Below are 7542 nucleotides of genomic sequence, written 5' to 3'. Positions count from 1 at the left end.
GTGAAAAACCCAGATTTCGTCCTGAAGACCCCTGCGCCCCCCGGAGCTTTTGTTGAAAGTTGAACCGATCTCGCAGACAAGCTGAAAACTCCGAAAGGAAGTGGTCATACGGTCAGTAATGAGTAGGGTTTCGTGTCTTCGGAGTTTAGTTTTCGTCAATTTCGGAGGGTGTTTTTCTGAGTTTATTTTTTGCCCAAAATTCTGAGATTATCGGTGTTTATATTTGTTTGATTACGAATTCTCCGAAATTCGGAGCTCAATTTCGCAGTGTTTCTTATTAAAAATAAACAAATAATATCCAAATGTAAACGTATGCTGGACAAAAAAAAAAACGAAAAAAAAAACGCGATTGTATTAATTAATATTTTTTTCAGTTGGATTTGGCGTTGGTGCCATTACTACTGGCAATACTAATTTGTCCTAATATAAAAGTGGCACACAAGTGTTATTTCAATAAATGTCTATACCTTAAAATCAATATCCTACTGGAGGTAGTCGCTGGGAAGCCTGTATTTATTCCATGCTATTCCATCATCCTACCGCGCGGCTGCAAGAGGCAGAGTGGAAAAGGATAAAATAGAGAAGTTTCAACTGTCCTCTTTCCCTCTTTGTGTAATTTCTATCGTCCAAAGGTTTCACGGTTACAAAAACACAACCTCTCCTTCCTCTCAGGCACAAACAGTATGACCAAACCGGAAACAATAACAGTGACTTTTGTCTTGACCTGATAGTACAATGACCTGTTGTCCTGACCGAAATTTGAAAGATATGTGTGGTGGCATTTTCCCAGGACCTTTTACTGCACGCGCTGACTAAACCATTAATTGTAAAATATATGTGTGTGTGTGTGGGGGGGGGGGGGGGGGGATTGCACATCGAAATTCAGAGTTTATCAGATAAATCCGAATGTACGCAACTTTTATTGGCGGCTAACACGAAACCCTAGTTATGAGTCACATTCACCCCCCCCCCCCCCCCCCCCCACAGACGCACAAACACACCACTCCAAACGCCCTAGAAAACACTGAACTTTTTCAGCTAAGATCGAATTCGGAAAACATTAATTCGGCGCACTTTTACCGGTTATATTCGGTTTAACCCGAAAACACTGAACCCTAAACATAGCGTTTGAAGTTAAAAAATGCACGTCTCAAATGAGGCACTGTAAAGGAATTGGGGTTCGAGGCCAATTCGTCGAAAGCCAACTCGTCGACGGCCAATTTTTTTAATCTGTTCTTTTGGAAGCAAGTTCGCAGTAGGGAGTATACTCGATGCGCGCATGAGGGTTCCCTGGGCAGTACCGAAGCCCCCGCTGGTGCTTATTCTGGCTAGTTTGTAGCGTGAGCTACACTGGCCGAGGTTGAGCAGTTTCGCGTGACTCGCATAATGAGCTGTGCTCCGTGCTGCGCATGCGCGAGGAGCAGTGACGTCACACGGCACACAGCTGGCGCGCCGGAGCCGCCGCCGCGTCCGCCTCGGCGGTCTGCACATTCCAGAGGAGAGGCGTCATAGCCACGGCAGACGCACTGGCGCCTCCGCGTGCCCAACTGTGCGCCTCCGTTGCGCAGTAGCCAAGTCTGACGCTGCACCGGAGCCGCTTGATAGCGCCTCTCATTTTGTGCGCATAAACTCACACTACATATATCCTGGCATAGCCGAGCTAAGCCACCGCAATTTTTTCGAGCAGTTTTGCTCATTTTTACGCGTAAGTTTGCTGGTGATATCGTCTAGAATAAATAATTCAATCGCACGGCAATGTGCTGTCGTTAGTTGTTAAAAAAACAGAAAGCGTGTGCGGCAACGGTGTGTTCAGCCCATGCTGCAGTGTAAGGCCACAGCATTGAGGCTGCGGCATGGTACTGCTTCAGCGGTTTCCACTCGATCAAGGCCTTCGTCGGCAATAATCTGTGAATTTAACTCAAAACGTACAGCTTCTCGCCTGCAAGCTCCAGCCACGTGTTTCGAGGTGATTTTATTCACGGCGAATGAACCCCGCAGAATCGGTGCCCATGGTACACCTTGAATACGCTCCACATTAAAGTCACCTTATCTTACCGTTTCTATGAATGCTTTTGTAATCGACGCATCTCCCGCTTTTTTTTTTTTTTTTTTGGGGGGGGGGGGGGGGAACGTTTTACGCTTAGGTGGATGATTACGAAACGAGGAGTATTACGGAACCTCAACGGACCGCCACAAACCAGGCAGTTCATAACTTTAACCTATGCGTATCTTTTTCCCAAGAACTTTTCCTGTTTCCCTGATACTTCATAAAAGACCAGACAACGCAGCCAACATCGACGCGAAGGTGTCCCCTCTAACTACCCTATCTCTTCAGAGATTAGCGTACTTTAGTAGTAGTAACTACTGATAACTTTATTTGTTTTTAGCAATCACAGGGCAGCAGCACTCGGGACACTGACTTGAGTGCGATCCCGTCGTCGCCAGCGTACTTTTTTTTATTGTTTCTCCACTAGCTGTTAAATAATGCCATGCAATGTCCAACCCTTTTTCTTTACGTTCTGTTTTTTATTCATAAAACGCTACCTATTACAGCCTTTTTACATGCGTGCTGTTTGTCGTTGTGCTGTTTTGACGCCGTGCTGTTTTGGCACGTGCTCTTCTGTCGCTGTGCCGTTTTGACGCCGTGCTGTTTTGTCGCCGTGCTGTTTTGACGCTGTGCTGTTTTGACGCGTGCTGTTTTGTCGTGTGCTGTTCTGTCGCGTTCCCGTACCTACTTGCAACCTTCTTGACGCCGTGAGACGCCTTGTGCATATACGGCAAGATTACAGGTCTTATCGTTGGCTTTTGTCTTGCCTCAGTACTAGCAGGCCCTCTAAACACCTTCACCAAGGATTCCACGACGCCCATGACAACTCCCAAAGATAAGCCAGCAGTCGACAACCTTTTTACTTGCAATAAAAAACTGTGACCACACCTATGATGGCACGACTTAAACAAGGCGGTGCGGAGACTGGACAGTGCAATGGCTCTTTTCACTGTCTTAGAGTGCGCGGATTCATACACTTCGAGCCCCTTCTTAGACCTAGGCTCATAGGCCCAACACAAATGCGAGGGCTCACATCGAAGATTGAGATCTAATAATAGTACGGCACACTCAGAAGTGGTCTCAGACTTAAACTTTAGTTCCGGAGACCGCTTGCCTGAGTAAACATTGTTGTCTGTCAAGAACAATTGAGATTGTATGAAATCTCGTGTGAAAAACTCACTCTAAGCTCGCCACCGTTGGCATGCCGTGAATACTCATCATCGGCGCCGAGATAATTGGTAGCTGCCAGCAGGTGGCGTTTTTCTATCAACCCAGAGTTAGAATGTTTCCTTCTTTCTGTTGTAAGCAATAAAAAAACACCTTACACCAAATCTGACGGTAATGAAGTACTATGAACAGTGAAACATAACAAGCTGAGCAGTTGATGCGTACCAGCTTTAGCTTTTGATGCACCCTTTACTTTCGATACGCTCAACGCTAGTGTAAAATGTAAGGCGGTTTCATTCTTAATCAGCTTACCATGTGCGTGCTTACACTATATTTTATACAACCTCAAACTCGACCCGTTTGCATCTTTTTCATTTTTGCACACCACTACTTGCGCGCATGAATCACCAAATTAAGACTGGTTGTCACAAACAAACAAAAAATCACAGTTTATTTTTTACCGAAAAAATAAACTACGCAAAAAATAGTCAGAGTGCAGGCGAGCTGGTGTAAGTTGAACATGATTGTAAACCTAAAACTGGGGCAGAAAGAAAACACAACAGAAGGTAGTTGTTGCCTCCTCTTTTACTACCTTCTGCTGTGCTCTCTTTCTGCCCCAGTCTCAGGTTTACAATCTTAACTACGCATCGCCTAACCTCATTCTCCACCCAAAGGTAGCGCTAGGTCACAACCAGATGGAAAAGTTTCATCCCGAACGGAAACCTTATTCAAAAGTTATAAGTGATTTTCTAAAGATTTCAATTGGATAATGGAGCCCATTTTTGCCGCTTTTCGGTTTCTGGTGACATAGAGCTCCATGTATTCGAAAACTCCGTCGGCCGCCATTTTCCCAATAAACTTTTCAAAAAATCACCTATAACAATTGAACATAAGGTATTGGATCGGGCTGAAACTTTGACATCTGGTTGTGACCTCTAGCGCTACCTTTGGGCGGAGAATGAGCGTTCCGCAATGTCTAGTTTGTTCTTGCGGTAAAAAAAAAGAAAACTAAAAAAAAATTTGTAATTTTTTGTTTTTTGATTCCCTGTACATCGCTTAAACTATGTGCAAAAGCTATCCACAGACCCAGAACTTTTGTCTGGCAGTCATTGCATTTATCACTAAATGCGTATTAAAATTAATTTTTATCATTTATTGCTGCGAGGAGTTAATTTTTAACCTCGGGATTGTTTGTATAATGACTCTTGCACCAGTACTACTTTGGGTTTACCAAACCCAACACCTAAACCTGAGTGTCATTTTTTGTGTTTTTCAGTTTCATGGTTTTGGTCAAAATAAAAACCCAGCTACATAAATGAGACACCTGACCGCCCAAAAATATATATATTTTTTATTTTCTAGGCAGTTAATTACTCAAGCTACAATTTTTGAAACCCAAGACTATATAGTAATCACGTTTTCCTGGAAATCCACAAAGAGCCAAACACATGTACGACAAAAGGGCCGGCCCGTCATATTGCCGCCCGCAGAGCCGAGAGAGTAACGCTCGGTCACGGACATCTGGAAGATTCGTGTTCATTCTTGCAGCAGACGTAACTTTTCGCCCTGCTTTCTTGTCCTCGAAAGTGCCAGTTCATGCTCGCCCCAAGCGTGCGAAGCCCGAACCTTCTTTGCCGAACTTTCGAGATAGTGTCTCAGTGTAGATAAGCAGCTGCCAGCGACCTTGTCGAGTCAGTCTCGCTCTCGCTCTCTGTTACGCTGCCGAATCGCCGCCTGCTTTTCTGCTGCCTCGACGCTCCTTATTTTCTTTTTTTGTTTGGAACAAGTTCGCCGATTAAACACTTATTTTTCAGTTAACTGTTCGTCCTTCCCCAGCAGTGGAAGCACTCCCTCGTCATTCCGATTCCCAAGCCGGACAAAGACAAAGGTGAACTCTCCAGCTACAGGCCAATCTCTCTAGCGTCATGCACATGCAAGTTGATGGAACGAATGGTACTTGCAAGAATCGTATGGCGTCTGGAATCTACGGACGCCTTCCACCCCGCCCAGACAGGGTTTCGACCGTGTCTCGGAACGCAATAAAGCCTTGCCCTCATATCGGCTGACGTAATACAAAACATCAACCCCAACCGCGCAACCATTAGAAGAATTGTGGCGATGGATGTCAAGAAAGCTTTTGACTCGGTCCCACACACATCAGTCATCAACGAAGCCCGAAGAATCGGCATAGTCGGAAGGCCGCTGAACTTTGTCAAGAACTTCCTTGAAGGGAGGACGTTCTCGGTACGCTGCGGCTCGCACGACAGCGAACCGAGAGTGAACCGAGTAGGAGTACCACAAGGCTCCGTGCTCTCACCAACGCTCTTTAATATCGCGATGGCAGCCCTGCCTCACGAACTTGCAAAGATCCCCAACTTGGGCTTCACCGTATACGCGGACGACGTCTCGATATGGACCAAGAACGACGACATTGCAAGACAGCAAGACACTCTACAAGCGGGCCTAGATACAATCGAAGCCCACCTATGCAGGGTAAAAATGCAAGCCTCTCCGGAGAAAACCAACTACACCGTAATCGTACCGAAAGGCGCTGTCTCGCCAAGATTGTAGAACAACTAAACCTCGTTCTTGCAGGCAAGCGAATCGAGCCATCCACGTCTGTCAAGATATTAGGGATTTCTATCGAGGATACCGGCAAGGCAGACATCTGGCTCCAGGACACACTAAAACATTGCAACTCTGCCCTTAGAGTCATTCGGCGCATCTGTAGCGCAAGGGTGGAGCGACAGAAAAATCGCCAGAAGAATGGTCAAAGTTTTAGTAGTTTCGCGTGTCTGCTACGGGGCTCGGCACTACTGGCTGACCAATGCGCAATGGCAGAAGCTCGAAGCTTTGAACAACCAAGCAAAAAGAATAATCACGGGCCTGCCCAAGTTCTGCCCCTTGAGCAAGCTGAACAAACACGCTCACATTAACTCCCAACACGAAACCGTTGTTACCCGCACGGTCGCACACAGGGAGAGACTTAAGCACACACGACAAGGGAGAAGGATCTTATAACTCTTATTGAGATGTACCGGAGACCTACCCAAGCTATTACAGGAACTCCCGTCATGGGAAGATCATGCAGAAATTACGGACAACAAACCAAGCACGCGGAACGGCGACAAAAAGCAACAAGACCGCCTCGCTAGGGCACACATCAAGATGACGGAGGCGTGGGAAGAAGGAACGAACGGGATCGTGGCTGCATACACTGACACTGCTTCGATAGACGCCCAGTCACTCTAAAGACTGCGGCTGTTATCTTTCCAACACTAGACACAAGCGCAACCAAGAACCTTCCAGCCCGCACCTCGGTGAAAGGGGGATAACTTGCAGCGGTCCGCCTTGTTTTCGAGACGGCCGTAGCATTACCTGAATCACCACCAGAGCATCTCCGGATATTTACGGACTCTCAGGAACTAGTAAAAGAATGCAGAAAATCAAGAAGCCCTAGCGTCGGAGTGCGTAATATCAAGAAACTTGCTTCACTGCTGCTACCAAGAGGCACTACTACGAGAATAGCCTGGGTTCCAGCGCACGCAGGAATACCCGGCAACGAAGAGGTGCATCGACTTGCCCGCGTGTCCCTTCTCGCTCCCCGTGACCAAGACGATACACCTTCATTGCAAGACCACGACCACGGCTACGCTCCCGTCCGCGATCGGGCACCGGCTAGTCGAGCACGAGAGGAAGACAGCAACAATGGAGGGTACGGTCCAGGAGAGGAACGTGCCCAAATCAGGCAAGAATACTAATCAACACTCTGGGAGAAACTTCCCCCAACACCAAACCCTTCTCTGCCAACGGGGTTTGGAAGAAGGGCCAAGGTAGTCCTGACCAGGATCAGAACAGACACAATATTAACACCAGCGCGCATAGCATCTTGGAGCCGCGGGAAGAGATCCGGCACCTGCAACAAGTGCAATATGGGCGCCAAGGCGGACACTTTTCAGTTGTTGAGGGAATGCCCCAAAAACAAGACCACCAGGTCGAAGCATCGACCGAGTAACATCGCTTCTCCGGAAGGTTAGACACACCCGCCAGGCGAAGAGGACAAGAAAAGCACTCTTCGAAGTCTCATAGATTTTATCTACGAGGCGAAGCTGGATGTCTTCATTTAGCCTAGTTTTGATCCTTTCTTTTTTGTTGCCAGCGCCCAGACCTCGCAGCCGCCGACGCACTCCCCCATCCCTTACCCTTATTTTATGGCCAATAAACGCTTTCTGAACTGAACTGATCAAATTCAGTATATTGAAGAATACCCCACTGTATCGAAGCGCAACCATACACGATTTCTCGCATATATGTACAAGCCTGGAAGG

General features: G+C 47.0%; 1 pseudogene; it reads left to right on the top strand.

Moving 5' to 3' along the window:
* Positions 1–5980: 5980 nt before the first annotated feature.
* LOC115310274 lies at positions 5981–7341 on the top strand (annotated as a pseudogene).
* The last annotated feature ends 201 nt before the right edge of the window (positions 7342–7542 follow it).

This window comes from Ixodes scapularis, unplaced genomic scaffold, assembly GCF_016920785.2.
Source record: "Ixodes scapularis isolate PalLabHiFi unplaced genomic scaffold, ASM1692078v2 PGA_scaffold2__306_contigs__length_199485367, whole genome shotgun sequence".
Taxonomy (NCBI): domain Eukaryota; kingdom Metazoa; phylum Arthropoda; class Arachnida; order Ixodida; family Ixodidae; genus Ixodes; species Ixodes scapularis.
This window is presented reverse-complemented; position numbering and strand designations above follow the sequence as displayed.